Here is a 21,450-nt window from a genome sequence, read left to right on the forward strand (position 1 = left end):
ATCTTCCATCATGTTGGGTAGGGCATCTTCTATCAAATTGGCTTAGGTGTCTTCCATTACGTTGGGTGTCTTCCATCACGTTGGGTTGGGCATCTCTATTAAATTTGGCTTCTTCCATCATATTAAGCGTCTTCCATCACATTGGGTCCGCCATCTTCCATCATATTGAGCGTCTTCCATCACGCTGGGTCGGGCATCTTCCATTGCTTTGGATTGGGCACCTTCCATTGTGTTGGATTGGGCATCTTCCATTACTTTGGGCATCATCTACCCTGTTGGTTTGAGTGTCTTTCATCATGCTGGTCTGGGTCTTCCATCAGGTTGGGTTCGGGGTCTTCCATCACATTGAGTTGAGGGTGTTCCATCATGCTGGGCTGGGTCTTCCATCAGGTTGGGTTTGGGGTCTTCCATCACGTTGGGTTGGGCACCTTCCATCAACAACAGCTCCAAATTCCCACAAGTCCCACATGCAGAAGGCCCAAGCCCTCCAGGTGCCAGACTTGAAAATGAGGAGGTGTTAACAAGCGTGGAGGCTCCTGGCAGCAGCTCCTCATTTCTCCTGAGGTTTGGGAAGTGCTGGGTGTCTGGACACTGCCGCCATGGGAGCAGGGCAGGGCGATGGCGACCATCCCAGAAGGAGACATTTCCAACGGATTTGTCCCGTACAGCCACACTTGTGCTCCTCAGAGGGGATCTCCCTCCTCGTGAACTTTAAATGTCCATAAAACCCCCAGGTTCCCCTTTCTTCCACTTTGCACCTTAGGAACGGTTGGAAAACTGAAGGAAAAATTGCTTGACTGAAGCAATTGAGCTGAGCATCCAACTGCAAGCCCAGGGCCAAACCTCTGACAGGAAAAACAACTCCAAACCCTCCTGCACCCAAATAAGTCCAATAAAAGCTCCAAAGTTAATCTTTAACTTGAGCTCGCAGGATTGGGGTTATTAAAGTTATTAAAATCCAGTTGTTGGAGGGCTGGGGGACTCAGTAAAGGAATCTGTGGCTCAGGGAGGAATTTTGCCCCGGGGGAATTTCCTGGTTAATGCAGCTGTTGAGTGGCAAATTGCTTTGCTGGGATGTTTCCACATGGAATTGCTGCTGCTGCTGCTGGAGGTGAAGGCAGAGAGTGGGAAAAAACCTCCCAATAACTCAACCCCTGTGTGGGATTCTGGTGCACTGTCCCAGCTATAAATATTAAACCTGGATTTGGGATGGGATTTCAGCGTGGCCTGTTGGCTCCTCTTCCCGACCTCATCCATCTCCAAGCCGGAGGGGTGGGCTGCAGGATGCTGCTCTCCTCTCCTTATCCATTTTCCCTCTCCTTATCCATTTTCCCTCTCCTTATCCATATTTCCTCTCCTTCCATTAATCACTCTAATGGCAAACTGGGGGAAAAGGAGTTTAAAGAATCCCTATTTATCTGTAGGAACATGTCAGAACCAGAGCCAGCTCTGCCCCACAGTGCCTGGAGGGGGGTGGAAAAGCTCTGGATTTTGGGATCTGGGGGATGAAAGATCCCACACTACCCCGAGTCTGCAGGGAGGTGACTTTCCAGGGTCACAGAGTGCTGGATTTATTCCTTTGAGGGCTCTAAACCCTCTTTGCGAGGGGCACGTTTGAGTTACGAGTTGCAACTCCAGCGAGTCCCCACGTCTGGGCAGAAATGATCCCCCAGCTCATTGTAAATGCAGGCAGGCCTGCAGTAAATGGGATTCAATTAGCAGGAAAAAAAGCTTGGAAAACCAGAGTTTCTTTGCAGTAGGAAGGCTGGAAGAGGGGGAAGAGGGCAAGCCTGGGGTGGCTGAGCCAGACCTGGTGCCTGATTTGTGCTCCACTGGGGAAGCTGCTCTGCTTTGTATTAAATTTTAGATTATGTAAGGTTGGAACTGAGTCTGACTGGTTTAAATTGTACCAGGCTGAATTTCGAGTCCCAGCTCTGACAACTTTAAACATTTCTTGCCAGGCTGCAGAACAGTCTCCTGTTTGGCAGGAGATATCACCTGGTAATCTTCCCCTTCAGGAGAAAATTCATCTATTAAACCAAAGGTTTTCCCTATAAAAATGTATTTAATGTTATTTTTTTGAGTGGACAACAAGTTTTTTCAACCTGCCTACCGCTGCTGTGGCTGCCTCATCCCTGGAAGTGTCCAAGGCTGGGTTGGACAAGTGCTTGGACAACCTGGAATAGTGGAAGATGTCCTCCATGGCAGGGGAGGAACTAGATGGGCTTTGAGGTTTCTTCCACCCTAAACCATTCCATGATCCTCTGATTCGGAGTTTTCACTGAAAACACAAACACTCCCAGCCAATACTTTTTATAAACCCCAAAGTAATTTCATTTTTTGGAAGGCCTTTTCCAAGAGGGCAAAAAAAAAAAAAAAAAATTGGAAAAGTTTTGCTGGCTAAAGCTGAGAAAAAGTCTGCGTTCCTTAATTCCCTCGCAGAAATGTGTTTAGTTCCACAAATGCGAAGGTGCTGCAGGTGTGTGAAGGGGTGATAAGTGCTGTTCGCACACTCGGCGAAGCAATGTGGAAATAAATGACCGCATTCCCCGTGATTTGAAACTCCTGACGGATCCCTTCTGGGAAGGAAGCAGCCAATCCAAACAGACTCAGCCCTGAGCTCGTGTTTAATGGATGAAACTCTCCAAAGCGCGGCAGGAAAAGGCAAAATCCGGGTTTGAAAGGGAAAGTTCCGACTTTGCAGCCAGGAATTGCAGCAATCATTGCACAGTGCTGCTTTCCTTCCTTTCCCCCGTCGTGTCCAGGCTGCTGTGATGGATGCACCTCATTCCCAGGAGGAGAGCATCTCCAGCAGGAATGCAATCCCCTCTCCCTGTTATTGGCAGAGCGCAATCATTAGGCTGATTTTCCTCCATAATGAGGTGTTGTGGAGTTCCAGCTCCATCGAAAAGCCTTTAAATAACGTTAGCATTGAATATAATAACCTTCCAGGGAAATCAAATCCCTCGCCGCCTCTGGTTCTGCCTCTTGAAAGGGAATCAATTTTCTTTGCCTGATGGGCTTTTCCCCAGCACTTAACACGGGTGGGGGAAGGCACTCATTGTGAGGGGTTGCCCAGGAATTGCCTCCCGAAGGTCAAATCTTAGGGGGAAAAAAAGAAAAAAAATGAAGGGAACGAGAAGAAAACAAGGTTGGGTGACCCCTATCCCGACGGGAAGGACCTGCTGCAGCTGCTGGGGTTGGAATGCTCATGGTAGGGTTTTATTATGGGCGCGATGAGTCTCTCTGTGTGTGTGTGTGTCTTCCTTAAAATTCCAATCAGGAAGGCGATCCTAGCCTGGATTTGGGCTGGGTGGCTGTTTGGGTGTCCCTGGTTCAGCTGCAGCATCCTTGGCTTGCACAGTCTGAGCCAGCTGGAGCATCCAGCACGTCGCTTCCCTCGCTTTGGAGACAAAGCGAGGAAAGGAATAAAATCCAAAAATCCCAAAATGCCGCATTCCTGGCTGGTTGCTCCGTGGCTTCACAGGGAAATTCCCAGCAAAGTGCAAAATCAGGGAGCCCTTTAATACCACCCTTTATTCCCCTCCTTGGGGAGCATCCCTGGGGCTGTTCCCTGGATTTGCTCCTCTCTGCAGCTGTGAAAAACCAGGAATCAACATTTTTGGGGTGAAACCAGGAGCGCTCAGGCCGCTCTCAGTTCCTGTAGCACAACCCCCAGGAAATCAGGATGGATCAGCTTCCAAGGATAACAGGAGGCAGGATTTGGCCCGGGATGGATCCTCTGCAAAATGCAAAGGCCAGGGATTGCGCAGGACAGGGAATGAAATGTCAGGGTAGGGGGTTCAGGCGCTGAGGGGGAACATTTCCCAGGAAAATCCCACTCGGAAATCACTTTCCCCATAAAATCCCAACTGCGGAGTGTCACCATAATGCGCCCTAATGACAGGGAGTGGGAGGGGGGGGCGGAATTTTAGAAAGCGGTTTTAAAAAAGCTCTGGAATCCATCTGGATTCTCTTAGGAACAAGCAAAATCTCATCAGGGACCACTTCAAAGCCCATTTCCTCCTGCTTAAATTATCTCGTGTGCGCCTGCTGCTGCACGGCCGCTGTTCCATTAGGGATGAGTTTTTACTGTGCCTGATCTGAACAAACTGCAATGTATTCCAGGAGTGTTTTCCAATTTGTTGGAAAAGACAGCCCTGGCTCTTGGCTTTGGAGGTGGATGTAGGGGGGAATTCACAGCCTTCCTGCTCGGTGTCCTGCCCAAAGGCTTTGGGAATTAATTGGGGGGTTTTTGGGAAGTGTGGCGTTGTTATAATAGTGTGAGTTGTTTTAATGGTGTTGAGCTTCCAATTCTATCTATATCTATATCTATATCTATATCTATATCTATATCTATATCTATATCTATATCTATATCTATATCTATATCTATCTATATCTATATCTATATCTATATCTATATCTATATCTATATCTATATCTATATCTATATCTATTTATATTTATGTTTTATTTATATCGATATCTATATCTCTATATTTATATCTATATCTGTGTATCTATATCTATATTTTTATAGAAATAAATGTATTTTATCTATAGGCTTAAAAAATTCATTAGGAGGAATTTATACCCCCCCAAAAAAACTTTGCCAGCCCAGAAAAATTGATAATGGGGGGTTTATACTCCACCAAATTTGCTAGACCATAAAAATTCATAATGGGGGGGAGTTTAAACCCCCCAAAACTTTGCTAGGCCATAAAATTCATAATTGGGGGATGTTGAAAGAAATTAGGTTTCTTTAGGGAGTTGAAGTTCGCTCCTACTGGAGGTGAAGTAAAGCTGTGTGCATAATGAATTTTTAATGCAATTAATGGGTGAAACTGAAAGTAGATTCAAATAAAATAATTTTTTTTTTCTTTAGCGTCAACCTAAATAATTTCCTGATATCCCAGAGGAGCTCTGGAGGGGGATTTTGGGGTTGGTTAATCCTATTGATGTTTAGCATCTTTTTTTTTTTTTTTTCAAGTGGATCGATTTTTCCATCTTGGAACGAGGCATCGGGAGGAAACATTCTGAATCCGCTAAATTCAGAATTCACATCTCATCCCTCCCCAAACGCTGCTCTGCTAATTTTAAATTAATCCCTAAATTTATGCTCCACAGACGGGAAACAAGTGGGAAGAACAGACTCGAATTTTTTGGCTGAGAGTTTAGAGATGCAGCCCTGGGGAGGAGCTGGAAGACGCCAGTGGATCCTGGGGAAGGGGAAGAGGTGACACCAGGGACACCTTGAAGAGGTTTTGCCCCTTTCCCACACAGATCCAACCTCTCTCCTTGTCCAAGCCCCACTTAGGAAAACAAAGAAAATAAAAACGCAGCAGCACAAAGCCTGTCTTGAAATCCACACAGTGCTGCGACCGTCCCCTGGAATAATCCACAGAAAAACTCCTGTGTTTTCAATAAAGGTGTTTCAGGTATTATTTCAGACCTGGATGTTTGCTAATTCCGTGATGGCAGAAAAAAAAAAAACAAACAAACCACAAAACAAAGCAGGGATGAGATTTTTCCCCAGCTCCTTTTGCTCAGTGAAGGGAATCGAAGATGAAACGTTTACGATGTGCCGCAAATCAATATCAGCCTGGCGAGGCTTTGACACTCTCCTACCTTTTGTGAAGGAGTAAAGAGGATGGAAAATTCATGGAAAAAACAATATTCCAGAGCACCAGACACCTCCGTGTGTGATCTGATGGGGAGTGAGGGATGTACCACCAGCTGGGAACACGACCTGGAAACAAAGAATTCAGAGCTGGGATGAACGAGCTCCCTTGTGGGCTCCCTTTTATTAAAACAAATGATCTTCGTGTTTTATGAAGTTTATTTATCCCACAGATGAAGACTGAGGTGATTTTTATTTTATTCTGCCTTGAGAATGCAGTGTTTTTATTTGCTTTAGGTATCTAAAGAGCCAAACCACGGTGAGGGCACGTGGCAAAGCCTCCCATATCCAGTTTTTTTCCATGGGTGCCAGGAAAAGGCCAAGGAATCACGGCAATAAATAAAATCTGGGGGTTTTTTTAAGAACATCTTGCTTAAAACATAACTCTTGCTCCGCTGGTTTGCTGTAAAAAGGGGGTCCCAGTGTGATTTTCCAGCGTTTGAAATCAGCCAGGGTTTTGACAAGGCTTGGGAGGGTTTTTTTGGCAAAATGTTGGCGAGGTTTGACAAGGTTTTCACAAAGAGCCAAGGAAAACCAGTGGGTTTGGCTCCGATTTGGATTTGCGCGGAGAGCCAGGACACACAAAGACGAGGACATTCTGGCAAGGGCCAAATCCCTGCTCTTTTGGCCCCCTGCAAACCCCGAATGGGAACTGCTGACCGCGAACCACCTTTTGGGAACAATGGAGAGGAGGGAGCAGATCCCGCTGTGCTGGATGGAGGAAGGCAGCGAAGAAGAGCTGTGGGCGGGGTCTCAAATGCTCCTCATTGTCCCCTAAGCTCTGCTAATAATTTAATTCATCTAGGAAGATTAATTATTTCATGAATTTAGGAAGGATTTCTTCCTTGTGAGGATGATGAGGACCTGGCAGAAGTTTCTCAGAGAAGCTGTGGCTGCCCCTGGATCCGTGGAAGTGTCCAAGGCCAGGTTGGAATAATCTGGGATAGTGGAAAGTGTCCCTGCCCATGGCAGGGGTGGATTGGGGTGGCCTTTAAGGTCCTTCCCAACCCAAACCGTCTGGAATTCTGTGATCCTATAATTCAATGAAAAAAGGTCGGAAACCATTTGATGGAGCTGCCTCATGCCTGCTTTTCCCTTGGGATTTCAATTCAGGGCATTCTGGGTCTTTCAGAGCTGGTTTAGCGCTTAAAGGACAGAGAATTTCAGGTGGTTGTGGTGCGTGTTGGGAATTTCCAGCATCCCTCACCTCACTGTGACACGAGTGATGCGCTCATTTAAATAAAGCCACGATGGAGAAACAAACCACGGTTCTTAGGGAAACCAGGATCTGGCGCGGCTGGCGTTAAACCCCTCTGATTTACACACATTACTCACGGAAAGACGGACTCCGAGAAGAGCCCAGGAGAAAATGAAGGTGTGATTTCCTCAGCTGCCACTCCTGGGCTCGTCCTCTGTAATTTTCCAAAGGCACAAAACCACTTCAAGCCCTGCCGCAACCTCCCCGTGCCTTTGTCTGCCGCCGGAGCCGCCTGTGGCTCGTTACGCTCAGTCCTCCCGCCTTCCCTGCAATCTTGGGGCTGTTTAGGCCTGGAATAATGTAATCCAATTTTCTTTGTTGCCATAAAGGCCTTAATTAGGGCTCCACGGGATGCTGTAATCAGAGCAGGTCGGGTTTCCTCGTGTGTGTGAGAGCGAGGCCTGCTCCGCGTCCCTCAGTGTCCTCGCGCAGTCGCGGGGTCACCTGTGGGAGGAATTTTATCCGGTTTTTCCTCCAGCAACACGAATTATCAGCTGGTTGGGAATTTTGGCTTTTCTCTCGAGGTGCATTTTCTGCAGGAATGTGGTGACGTCTCCTTTGTGCCAGCGTTGGATTTTTCCCATTGGCGTTTGCAAGAAGAGTTTTCCTTTTGCCTAACCCTATGTGGTCGGTGAGCTCAGAGTGAGCAGGGGCCACCCTGGGGTGTGGCAAAAGTCACTCACAGCTTTGTTTAATTAACACTGGGCCTGTGTCTGAAGCAAAAAAAACCCCCAAAACCACAAAAAAAACAAACAAAAAACCAACCAAAAAAACCCACAACAAACAAACAAACAAACAAAACCCCAACCCCCCCAAAAAACCCCAAAAAACCCCAAAAAACCACCCACATTTTTGGATGTTATCTTGCATTTTCCAGGGAAATTTTTATCAGAAATACATTTTTGTTTCAAAAAAAAAAAATATTTTTCAAAACTAGTTTATTGCTGGTGTTGGCTGGAGTCCTTGTGTGATTCCAAGTCACCTCCGCAGGAGCAGAGGGGGATGGGATGGAGCCCAGGATTTGGAGGTACCTGCAGCCCTCTGGCATTTTGGGGATCAGGAGGATTTTCAGCCCCAGGGCGGGCACAGAGAACCATGGAATCAGAGAGTCATGGAATCAGAGAATCATGGAATGGTTTGGGTTGGAAGGACCTTAAATCCCATCCCATCCCACCCCCTTCCATGGGCAGGGACACCTTCCACTACCCCAGGTTGCTCCGGCCTGGCCTGGAAATGGATCCAGTGCCGAATGTTTTCCTTCTGGCTGTGGATTTGTTGCATTTCCCAGCGTTTTGTGTCCGGCCTGGCTCAGGACAGGAAGCAGGAATGCACTGGGAATGCTGTCCTGAGATGTGCTCCCGCTCCACCTGAACATTGCCAAGCTCTCCTGGGATTGGGCTGGACTGGTTTCTCTGCTGGAAAAGCAAATTAAATCTCTTCTGTTATTGGATCATTCCCGAAGTTTCTTTCCAGCGTGGCTTCCACAGACAAAGAACTTCAGCCTATTCCTCCCATCCCACCTCCAGTTTGCCCAGGCTGGCTGAGGGTGGGATTTATCCTCCCGTTCAAACGTTCCTGTGGGATTTTCCAAAAGGGTTTCCAATGCTGCCCTTTTAAAATAAAAGTCCAGCATAGATTGTAACTCTTCCACCAAATTTAATCCCTAAATATATTGGGAATTATTTTATTTTATTTTATTTTATTTTCCCAGAAATACCATTTGCCTGGTGCGCCCGTGACCCCGGGGAGCCCCTTTTAGGAATGTCCTTCACAAAGGGAATCCAGCTGGGTGTGAAATGAGCCCTTTTGTCCCTCAGAAATGCGGGATGGGGGTCGGGATCGATACATCCCTGCCTCTGGAATAGCCCTGGCCGCAGACCTGGCAACAATGGGGGGGAAAAAAAGAGGTTCAAAAGATTCCTGCTGGATGCAGCCAACGGCAATTAAAAATAATCACCGTTTTAGCAGGAGATGAAATTGCTCCTGTTTTAGTGCTTCAGCTGCAGCCCCGAGCCGGGAATGGTGCCCTTGGATGTCGTTCCTCTCATCCTAAAAACCTCACAATAAAATCCCAACTCCACGCAAATCCGGCCAAGCTTTGGAATATTTGTGAGCAGGGCTCTTCCATGATTCCAGGTGGTGTCATCCATCCTGGGAATAACCTGGGCAAAACAGCCCCTCGTGGTTGGTGGCTGCTCACTGCCCTCAGATCTTTTTTGTCGTTTCAAATTAATTCATCCGCATTTCTCCAGCTCCCAACTCCTTGTTCTGGAGCCGTTTGTTCGTTTTCCTGCGGCTTCCGCTGTTTGCCAGTTTTATGGCCCAATGCAGGAGAGGCAAAGCTCTGTCTCCAGCAGGGAGAACACCCAGCGTTATTTGCATGTATGCAAATCGAGTGATTTTTGCGGAAATTTTGGGAATGGGGACAGCTTGTGGAGCTGGAAAACTCAGTGTCAGTGGGAGGGGGAAAAAAAATCTCCTTTGCTCCACATCTTCTCTCCATTTGGAAGCCAATCCGTATAAAAGCCTGCCACAATTGTTTCCTCGGCAAAAAGAATGAAGAGGTCGAATTGTGGTGTTTGTGCCGTTTTGTTTCTCCCTGAACGTGGCATTTATTTTCCCATTTTATTGCCTTGCAGATGGAGAAAGTCTCTTTGCACAGAGCATTCCCTCAGCTTTGAACCACGGTCTTTGCGCCTTCCCGAGTGGAACGGCATGAAATTCCTTAATCAAATATTCCCAGGAAATGTAAAATCCGCTCCACCGCTGTTATTTCTCTGCTTACACAAGAGGTTTTGGGTTGTTTTTTTTTTTTTTTTGGAGGCTGACAAGCAGCCTGTAAAGTTCACCGCAGCAATTCCAAATTCCACGGGTCTGGTATTTGGGGTTGGTCCTGAAATGCCATCGAAGAGTCATGCTGGAGCTGCTTTACTTCCTCAGGGGAAGAAAAAAAAAATTCATTTAACAGTGGAAATGGGGGAGAGAATGAATTGGAAAGGGGTTTTTCTCCTCCTGTTTTTTCAGACCAGCAGGAAGAGGAGAGCCCAGCCCTTCCCAGAGCTCCATCCCAGCAGTGTCAGGGAACATAAATCCCACTCACAGCCTCGCATGGATGTTGCCCCCTGCCTGCTTTATGGTGGATGAAATTTAAACCTCCCCAGACAGAATATTCGTAGTTAATTCTCACTCTTGCCCTTCTCTCTCATTCCTACTTGTTGGAAATGGATCCCTGCTCCTGGTCCTGCTCCCAGGACAGGGCTCATGGCAGCTGTGCCATCCCTGTGCCTCGGGGTGTCTTCAAACCATGAAGGATTTTCCAATTCAATTTTGATCTGGAAGCCGTCAGCTGAGAGCTTTGCATTGAAGAACTCAGCGCTGGAGAAAGATTCCCATCAAACTATCCCGAATTTCCTCGGCTTTGTTTCTCCCGCAGACTCTCCCAGGCTTGTTTATTCAGATCCTTTTTTGCTTCGGTGTCACGACCCTGCCCTTTCCTTCCTCCTTCTGCTCGTCACTAAACCTCCAGATTATGACACGAGCTCGTTTCTGCTCCGTGCCTTTTTCCCCTCCCCTCCTCTCCTCAGGGATGCGGGATCTATCCAAGGACAGCACATCTCTTAAATAACGCTTAGGAGAATACTTAAAGAGAGCCATAAATGGAATTGCTGCCGTCAGCTCCAGAGTGCGCCGCTCGTTCCGGCTCCGATGGGGCGATCGCAGCCACAGCTTCCCGACATTCCACTCCTGGGTTGGCTTTTATATTTATTTCATGGAATTCCAGGTTTGAAAGGGACATTCCCACTCTGATGGGGTGCTCACAGTCACAGCTTCCCAATATTCCACTCTGGAGTTGGGTTTTATATTTATTTCATGGAATTCTGGGGTTGGATCACAGCCACAGCTTCCCAACATTCCACTCCTGGGTTGGCTTTTACATTTATTTCATGGAATTCCAGGATTGGAAGGGATGTTCCTGCTCTGATGGGATGCTCACAGCCACAGCTTCCTAATATTTCATTCCTATATTGGGTTTTACATTTATGTCATGGAATTCCAGGGTTGGAAGGGATGGTCTCATTCTGATGGGATGCTCACAATCACAGCTTCCCAATATTCCTTTCCTGGGTTGGTTTTTACATTTATTTCATGGAATTCCAGGGTTGGAAGGGATGTTCCTGCTCTGATGGGCTACTCACAGCCAATATTCCTTTCCTGGATTGGTGTTTCCATTTATTTCCTGGAATTCCAAGGTTGGAAGAGACCTTAAGCTGATCTAATTCCAAGGATTCCTTGGTAGGGACACTTCCACTCTCCCACATCCCCTCCAGCCTTGCCTCGGACAATTCCAGGGATGCGGGTGGGATGTGCAAGGTGGAATTTTTTCCCGTCAAAATCGTGGATTGAGCACGGAAGGAGGCAGCCTCTGAAAGATTAATGGAGCTATTGATCCCAGCGGTGCCGTAACAATCCAGCATTGCTCAGACATCTGAGGGCTGCCAGCATTCCCGGAGATAAAAGCTGGAGCAGGAATGTTCGTCTGTCTCCGTGACATCGTTCCTCGTGGGGTTTTTTGGTTTGTTTTTTTTTGTTCTCCCTACGTAAAATAAAGGAAGAGGAGAATAATGAGGGTCAGGTGGTTGTTATTTAGGCCGAACCCCCTCGTAGGCTTCCAAATAATTTCCGGAGTTTTTGGGTAATCAAAGGCGGGAATGAAAACGGGAAAGATCAAATAAATAACGCGGAGATAATGAAACTCCATCCACGTGCCAGCAAATGTCAGGGAAAAAAAAAAAAAAAAGGGTTGGACATGCAAATTCCTCTTCATCCTGCTCCCCAGGGGAAAGTTCAGACAGACTGAAGGTCATCTCAGACATTGTGATTTAGGCGTAACGTGGTGCTGGAAGAAAGAATCCCGGTGGGAATCTTTCCCTAGTTTGCAGGATTCGTTCCCCAAGGAAGCCTCAAATCTGAAAAGAGAAATAATGGGGCAGAAATTCCCAGTTCTGGGCTGGAAACTGGAGGGTGCCCACATCAACTGGGGGTGAACTGGTGGGACTGGCAGCGCCCCAAATATATCAATAAATATGATATTATATCAATAAATATCTTTTTATATCAATAAATAATATATTATAACAATAAATATGATATTTTATCAAAAAATGTGAGGGAAGGGAGAAATTCTCCTTTTTTCTGTGTATCCCAAACCAGGATCTGTGATATCCTCACATACAGCCCCAATTAATTGTGTTATTTAATGGGGCACTCCCAAAAAGACAAGGAGGAATTCAGGCCTGACAGAGGGATGAATTAGGTGATCTAATTCCCTAAACTATGAGGGTTTGGAATCCAACACGATAATTTTCCTGTTCATTTTCCACCTGGAACTCTGGAATTGAACCTGTGTTCTTCTATTTTCAATTCTTCTTCTTCTTCTTCTTCTTCTTCTTCTTCTTCTTCTTCTTCTTCTTCCTGTTATTATTGTTATTATTATTATTATTATTATTATTATTATTATTACATCAAAACACATTTGATAAGCAGTTTGAGCAACAAATGTATAAAACTTTTAATCCTCTTGTTTATAAAATCTCAAAGCTCTCAGAGAAACGTGGATGGAAAATGTGTAAGATGAGACTAAAAGGAATGAATGTAACATTTAACAAAGTGTCTGCACGAATAAAACATCAATTTCTTGTGGGAAACATGTAAAATTCCGTGTGTGAGAAGGAAATATTGATTTCATAGGCATCAAAATCTATTAAAAAAAATGTCGGTGACCATTATTTAAGTCTGAGGGATCTGCTGGGATTTGTGAGGATCAGTTCTCCTCCCTCTAACTCATGCAGGATAATTGGAAGGAATTCCTTCAGAAGGAATTGGGAGATGGGGGAAGCTCTTTCCTGTTGGTTCTATTAAAAAAACCACATTTGCCCTCCCTGAAGTAGCTCCAGTCTCTTCCTTGTGAAGGAATCATCAAATCACGGGATCATCAAGGCTGGAAAAGCCCTCCAAGGTTGAGCCCAACAATTCCCCAGCTCTGCTGAGGCCACCGCTGACCCAGGCCCCCAGGTGCCACATCCACATTTTAAATTGGCTCTTAAATCCCTCCGGGAATGGGGATTCCATCCTGTGCCAGGGCTGGACCACCCTTTCCATGAAGGAATTCTCCTGAGCCTCCCCTGGCACAGCCTGAGGCCATTTCCTCCCATCCTGCCCCTGTTCCCTGGGATCAGAGCCCAATCCCCACCCTCATTTCCCTGACCTGAAGGACTCTGTTAATGGTTGGACTCGATGATTTTAGAGGCCTTTTCCAACATTAATGATCCCATGATCCTGTGCTTCGTCACTTCCCTGTGCTTCCCATCCTTCCAACACCATTCCTGATGCCCAGGGATGGCTCTCCATGGATTTAGCTCCACTGGGGATGAACAACCAGCCAGGCCTGGGGGTTGGAAAAGCCAAATCCATCCCTTTTATCTCATGGAGAAGGGCTGGAGCCCCAGGGATATCTCAGGAAGGAATTGTGTCCCCTTTAGGTGATGGAGAAAGGTTGGAGCTCCAGGGATATCCCAGGAGGGAACTGTGTCCCCATTTAGCTGATGGAGAAAGGCTGGAGCTCCAGGGATATCCCAGGAGGGAATTGTGTCCCCTTTAGGTGATGGAGAAGGGCTGGAGCTCCAAGGATAACCCAGGAAGGAATTGTGTCCCCTTTAGCTGATGGAGAAGGGCTGGAGCTCCAAGGATAACCCAGGAAGGAATTGTGTCCCCTTTAGCTGATGGAGAACGGCTGGAGCTCCAAGGATGTCCCAGGAAGGAATTGTGTCCCCTTTAGCTGATGGAGCAGGGGAAGGAATCCTATTTCAGCCCGGATTCCTTACCCACGTTAAGCCACCTCTTGGCTGCTCTCCAAAATGTAAACAGACTTCAAGGCTGGGACTTGGGGAGTCATTTCAGACGTGTTAGCTCGGATGTTGGGAATTTGGGACTCCCGGAGCCCCGGGCCTAAAAGGAACATTGTTTTCCCTCTCAGTCCTTTTGCTGAACTCCAGCCTCAGCCTCCCTGGATTTTCCCACCAGTATCCCTTTATCTGATGGGGCTGAGAAGGAAAACCTGTTGCAAGCATTAAATATTTTCTGACGGCTCATCTGCTTAATTGTGGCTCTGTAGGATCAGGTTTCTGGGATTCAGAGCAATTCCAAGCGTTTCTAATATTACAGCTCTTGCTCTGAGGACGCTGCCAGCTGTGGAGGTGACTGCCTGGGGACACTGCAGGGGAGTTTTCCAGGGAAAAGTTTTCCTTCCCAGGCTGCCAGCAGGTGATTTCTCCCAGTGGAGGAATATTTATGGAGCAGGGATTGCGCTGCTGAGCTGCACTTGGGGAAAAAAGCAGCACCGAGGTCTCTGCGGGAGGGGCTGGGGAGGAGGTTGGTGTCCCTGCCTGGCCACGTGCTTTTCCTGCCAAATTTCGGGTTTTACCATCAATGTTTCTGAGGCTGAGTGCTCAGGTTGGGATCCCTCTGGGATCTTTGGCCATTCCCACTGAGCTCGGAGCAAGGACCGTGCTGGCCACGAGGAGCTCTGGGCCTTGGGGAAACCCTTCAAACATGGCTGGGAGCAGAAAAACCTCCTCCAGTACGGAGCCAAGTTCCCATTTTGGATCTTTTGGAAGAATCTGCTTCCAGGAGTGAAAATCCAGGTGTAACAACCCCGTGCCAGGATCTGCAGCAGGGAACAGGACAGGGGATATGCAGCACCACGGGTGTAGAGAAAATGTTCTCCAGGCGTGGTTTGTCCTCCTGCTCTGCGCTTTTGGGAATTCTGTGAGGATAGAGGGTGGAAGATGGAGGACGAAGGGTGGAGGATGAAGAATGGAAGGTGAAGGGTGGAAGATGAAGAGTGGAGGATGAAGAATGGAAGGTGGAGGATGGAGGGTGAAGAGTAGAGGGTGGAGGATGGAGTTGGAAGATGAGGATGGAGTGTGGAAGACAAAGGTTGGAGGATGGAGAATGGAAGATGAAGGATGGAGAACGGAGATTGGGAGATGGGGATTGGAAGATGGAGGATGGAGGATGGAGATGGAAGATGAGGATGGAAGAGGATAGAGGGTGGAAGACGAATGACGGAGGGTGGAGAATGGAAGATTGAGGGCAAAGGGTGGAGAGTAGATAATGAAGGATGGAGGATGAAGAATGGAAAGCGGAGGCTGGAAAATGGAGGGTGAAAGATGAAGGATGGGAAGGGGAAGGTGGAAAATGGAGGGTGGAGGATGAAGGACGGGAAGTGGAGGGTGGAAAATGGGGGATTAAAGATGTCGGGGGAAGGATGGAAAACAAAGCCTCGGCGTTGGAGACTGGGTGAGGGTTGAGGACGAAGGGCGGAGAGGCGAGGATGGAGGGAGGAGGATGGAAGATGGAGAAGTGCCCGCCGGGATTTCGGGCTGGATTTTTCCTGCAGTTTTCCAGAGCCATCCTAAGGTGGCAGAGTTGCCGTCTGCTGCAGGCTGGGCCTTGTGGCGGGCTGATTCGCTATCCAAGGGGAGGGAAGGTATTCCAGGGAAACTGATCATTTGTCTTGCAAAGCAGCCCGAGCTGTACGGGAGAGTGAAAGATCTGAGAGCAAATTAGCGAGTACTAATTACAAATGTGCCAGCGCTGGAATATTCAGGTCATTACAAATTTGTAACTCCCTTTGAATCGCTCTGCGGCAGCAGATGAGCAGATGGCGGAGAGATCCTGGCAGCCGGTGTCCCACCCTGCCGGGGAAAACGGGGGCTGGAATTGTGCCCTGCCCTGGGCCAGGTGCCACCCCAGGGCATTCCCGGCTCCTGTGGGACACGGATGTGCCACCTCCTCCTCGGCCCTGACAATTCCAACCTCAAAATCCATTAAAGGCCGGAGGGAAGGGTTTGATTGCCCACAGCATCCGTGTGATCCAGGGGCTGGAAGTGGGGTCAGAAGGGATGGTTTGGCTGGAAAAAGGCAGCTGAGCTGTGGGGGGGTCGCTGGTACCTGTCAGGGCGCTTCCCATCCCTTCCCAACCTTCCCGGTGCTGCCAGAGCATGAGGGATGCCTGAATCCGGGAACGCGTTGTGTCCTCGAGGAAAAATGAGGTGGGATCACTTCAGCTGCGCTGTCGTTATCACTGGAATTTTATTTCAAAGAATTGTAAATTCCATCCAACATGGCTGGAGCCATTTCCATTAATTTTCTGCATTTTTGTGCTTGTAACGTGTAGGATAAAAACTAATCCAGTGGGTAATTATCCTTGGCACTTCCATGGAGCTTTTGATGGATGGACATGGGAGGTGACCTGGTTTTGGAGCAGGGCAGAGTCACACCAGGATATGGAGAAGACCTTCAGCTGCTCCTCTTGGTTTATGCAGCCCGTGAAAGGGAACATTGCCTGGACATGCCTGGCTCACCCTTTGGAGCGGGAAGTTGAGCAGGACCAAAGCTGCTCATGAGGAAAATTTTACCCCATAAGGAGTGAAAACCAGGAATAACTCTGAGTAATGATTCCTCCTCTCCACTCTCTGGGAAGCAACACGGAAGTGTCCATTGCTGCTGCAGTAATTCTCCCTTCGGGAAAAGCTGGTCCTAATCCTTGAATCCCACCTGGAGAAATCCCAAGGAGGCAGGCACAGATTCCCAAATGAAACGCTAAGTGGGAAGATCCTCTGGAAGCTCTGCTCCTTGGAAGGTGCCACCAACAGCTCCTGGGGCTGTGGGACAAAGAATCCTTGGATTTCAGGAAGTGGGGAGAGCTGCAGGAGGTAGAGGGCAGCGATTCCATCCTCTCCGTGGGTGGATCCACCTCAGCGCAGAGCGCCGGGGGGAGGAAAAGCCAGCGTGGCTTTGTGGGCTGCGGCACGAGGGAAATTTCTCAGCGTGTAACAACGGCGAGAAAATAAAAATGAATTAAATAATCTGGGGCCGTGTCTTATCTGCTGTGAGGACTTGCAGCGCTCAATAAGCCGTGAAATTCCTCGTTTCTCGGCAGGGATGCAGCAGGCATCCTGAAAAACACCTGGCTCCTGCTCTGAGCACGGGGAAACCAGGGAGAGACCAGCCTGAGTTCAAAGGATGGACAGGAAAACGTGGGTTTGCGCCTCAGATTGTTGAGCTACCAACCTTGGCTGCTCCAGGACTCTCCTGCATCACAGATATCTGGTCCCACTCTTAGGAGGGAAAGATGGGCAGTGATCCCTGTCCTGTTCCCACTGAGGGTAAAAATTCCTTGGAAAAAGGGCACTGGACAGTTGTTTAGGGATTTAGTTGACGTTCTTTTCCCATGGTGGATGCCTGCTGCAGCAGCACTGGGAGCACGGGGGAATCTGTGGGATATCCACACCTCCAGGTTCTTTAGGTCCAGCTCTAGCTCATGCAGAGAGCCAGAACCACCCGAATATCCCAAATTCCAACTTTGCCCTGCTCCTGACCTCCCCCGGCCTTGGATCCCCTCTCCTACACATTCCATTAGCGATGCCCTCTGGAGAACGCACCCAAACTCCTCCCGTGGAAGCAGCTGAGGCGCAAACACCCCCAAAAAACTGGATCAGGAGGGATGGGGACAGGATCCCGGCGCTGATCCCTCCTCATTATGCGCTTCCAGTGGCTTTGGAGCAATCAGGCGTCCCATTCTCAAGGACATTGACGGATTAGCCTCATCAGTCCCCCGCTGCGGCCGCCGGCTTCGCCCATATTAATCAGAAAAAGCCAGCTCCCTGATTGCCATTTAAATTGCACAAAAGATATATTTGTCTTGGGGAGGCCCGTGACATTTCAAACGTGCCTCGGAGGAGCTTTGCCGCTTCCCGAGGGGTTGGAAAAGCGGGAAGGAAACGTTTGGCTCCGTCCTGGAAAACGCAGCAGCCCCTTGAGGCTGTCGTGGGGAGGTTTTGCTGGGTGATATCAAACATAAACACTCCTGGCTGTAATTTGCCTCCTCATTCAGGCTCTCCACGGGCTCCTGCCTCAGCCAGGGATGCTGTGGCTCATTTTTCCCTCTGAGGAGGCGAGGGAAGCAGCTTTACCCCGTAACTGAGGGAATTGGGGTGTGGGGTTGCAGCACGTTTGGGTTTCCTCCCTCTGCTCTCAAGGGCCGGCAGTGGTGACGGAATATTCGGATTATTCATTCCTTGGTGAGTGCACGGTCCCCTCCTGCTGCTGTTGGACATCAGAGGGTGACAACGGGACGCTGACCCAAATCCGGGGGTGACGTTTGTCTCTTGCGCATCACGCGTGCCAGGAATTCCCATTTTTCGAGCAATCTGAAGAACGACTCCAAGGTGAGGCAATAAATATGGAATTAAAGGTGGAGAACGGAATCGTGGAATGGTTTGGGTTGGTGAGGAGCTTAAAACTCATCCAATCCACCCCCTGCCATGGGCAGGGACACCTTCCACTATCCCAGGGTGCTCCAGACTGGCCTTGGGCATTTCCAGGGACAACCACAGCTGCTCTGGGAATTCCAGCCCAGCCAGGAATTCCCGATTCCCAATGTCCCATGCAGCCCTGCCCTGTGGCAGTGGGAAGCCATTCCCTGTGTCCTGTCCCTGCAGCCCTTGTCCCCAATCCCTCTCCAGCTCTCCTGGAGCCCCTCCAGGCCCTGCCAGGGGCTCTGAACCTGACGTGCCAGCTCCAGGATTATTCCTGGAGCATCCCTTGAGGAAAGGCTGCACAGAGGAGGAGAAGACTTCCACAGAGTTCCAGGATGGGTGAACCCATCCCAAAAAAAACCACCTGCGAGGTTTCACAACCCTCCCTTTGGAGCTGCCGAGCATCTCCCGGCAGGATTCCTGCATCCCCACGCGCCGTGCGGAAGCCAGGCCGGGGGGGGGGAATTTTGCATTTTTTTTCCCTCACCGCCTCCGAGGCTATTTAAAGCCCGCAAAGCTAAAATAAAAAAAAAAAAAATCCCGTTACTCCGCAGCGCATGGTGTGTGTGTGTGCGTGTGTCACCTCCTGCCAGGCACGGCCGTGCGCTCCCCTCGGGCGATGCTGGGCGAGGAATTCCACCCCAGATCCAAGGATGTGTCCTGAGAAACGACTCGTTTCGGGAATAACGGCACCTCCAGGAGCACGACGCCTTTATTACCGCGCCAGGTAATGCCTCAGGAGCTGTTCAACCCCAATGGCTCTGCAGCACAGCTTTTCCCAGCTCTTTATCCAGATATTTATTTATTCCATTATCCGTCCTGCCCCCTGAGCTGCTTTTGCACCAGCCAAGAAGCTGCCCCGCGCCGGTTTTTCCGTGTGTAAATGGGAATAATTTTGGAGGTGTCTCTAAGAGGCTGATAGGGTTTTCCAAGCTCCTGTGATCCCCCTCATTCCCACTTTTCCCCCCGCTTCTCCCACGAGGCTGGCAATCCTTCCGGCATCCCTCCTTCGGGAATTTATTTTCCCTCGTTTCTCGCTGATGTTTGCTTTATTAGGTGCTGATCTGCTCCCGCCTGGCTCAGGCACTGACCCTGCAGCCTCCCGTCCTTCCCAGGAGATCACAACCTGATCTCTTTCAAAGATCTCCCTCGGAACGCTCAAATTGTACATCGGGCCCAGACGGAGCACGAGAACATTTATTTTCAGAGGGAAAACAGCTCTCAGCAGACCTGAGAGAGGAAAGATCTGTTTCCATGGAATTTTCTTTCCCTTTGCATAAAATCTGACGGGAAGCTGCAATTGATTTTCGTTTTCTTGGACAAATAATCATGAATCACGAAACGGGGTTTGGGTTGAAAGGGACCTTTAAAGACCATCTAATTCCAATCCCTGTGTGGCCAGGGACACCCGCCATTATCCCAGCGTGCTCCAAGTTCTGCCCGTGGACATTTCCAGGGATGGGGAAGCCACAATTCCTCTGGGAATCCCACTCCAGGGCCTCCCCACCCTCACTGCAAAATCTCCTTCCTTAAATCCGATCTAAACCGACCCCAATCCTTCATTTTGAAAACATTCCCCTCGTCCTGTCACAGCAGCCCTGACACAAACTTTGGCCCCGTTCTTCTCACAGCTCCCCTTCCACCACTGTCTCCTTTTCCTTCTGGGAATTTTTTTCTGTGGGGATTCAGGGAATTTGGTGACGAGGGGATTTTCCACTGTTGTGTAGGAAGATGTGCAGATACGTCAAGGGTTGGGATGTCCACCTTCCCCAGTGGGGGATTTCTGCACCTTTGCCTCTGGCCAAGGATCCCCAGCCCCACATTCCATCCCCTGTATCCCAAATTTCTCCTGCCAGAAACAACCAGCCCGTGACAACATCTCTGCCTTCCCCAGAAACTCTGTTTAAAACTTCTCTGCTTGCTTTGGGGAAAATGCTCTCCCCGTGGCTGCCAGATAAAGAGCAGAGATAAGAAATGGATTGAGCCCAGCAGAGCGTTTTTCCAGCAGAAAGTTAAAATATTATGGATTTTTTTTTTTTTCCGGTTTTCTGGGCATGATCCAGGTGTTAGCATAGGGTTAAAATGTTTCTAAAATCATGGGAATTGTGTAGAATAGATTCAGGGGTGGTGGAAAAGAAAGGCTGGGCCTGGATAGGCCTGGAAAGGGAACCCAAACTATGTAGGCCCTGGAAACAAAGGTTGGATTTTGTGAAACTGCTCTTGCATAATCATCATATGATAATTGATATGATTGTTAATTGTAATGATTGTTCGGTAATTGAATATGATTATTATCTTAAACATGAATCATGAGAAACGATATTTGGGGGGCTGGTGGAAACTACAAGAATCCATGCTTGGATAAGATCAATATATTCAATAGAACAATGTGAGTTTATTAATTAATATATAGAGTTATATAACGAAAGGGTATAAAAACATTTATGCCCTGATCGATGTATACAATAGAACAATATGAGTTTAATAATTACTATCTATAGAAGAAAATTCCTGGGGAAATTTCCCCGGCGTGACCTCCAGCGTGGATTTGGAACTGTGGAATATTTGGGGTTGGAAGCCTGGCCTTGGGTCCCCTCATCCCTCCCAAACCTGGGGGAACACCTCCCACCAATCCCAGTTTTTAAAATCATTTTATATTTGCTTCAGATGTTTCCCAGGACGGGAAATAAATGGGGCTGTTTGCTTCTTTATTTATTTTTTTTTTGGGAGGAGGATTAAAATATTCCCCAGTGCCCACACCTTTTAATAACCTGACTGAAACGAATTCAGGGATTCTAAAAACGTCGGAATTGAGTGCCTAATGGGTTTGTATGAACACAGTTATTATTGTCCTTGGAAAATAACACTGAGGATGTGAAAAGCTTGGGATCATCACAGAGCATCACCCTGCCCACGCAGCTTCAAATCTGATTTTTTTTTTTTTTTTTAACCAGGAAAATGTTCTGCCTTCATTGACTGGATTTTTCCCCAGGCTGGAGAATTGGCCATTGGATTTTAAAGGAGAAAATGGGCTGGAAAATACTGTCAGGGCCTTTGGTGGGGCGTGTGTGCATCCTGAGAGGAATTCAGGATTTTAGCTTTGTGAGGAGTTATTTCGGTCCATAACA

This window comes from Chamaea fasciata, unplaced genomic scaffold (genome assembly GCF_029207755.1).
Source record: "Chamaea fasciata isolate MVZ Bird 193981 ecotype frontalis unplaced genomic scaffold, bChaFas1.0.hap1 SCAF_8, whole genome shotgun sequence".
NCBI classification, from domain to species: Eukaryota; Metazoa; Chordata; class Aves; order Passeriformes; family Sylviidae; genus Chamaea; species Chamaea fasciata.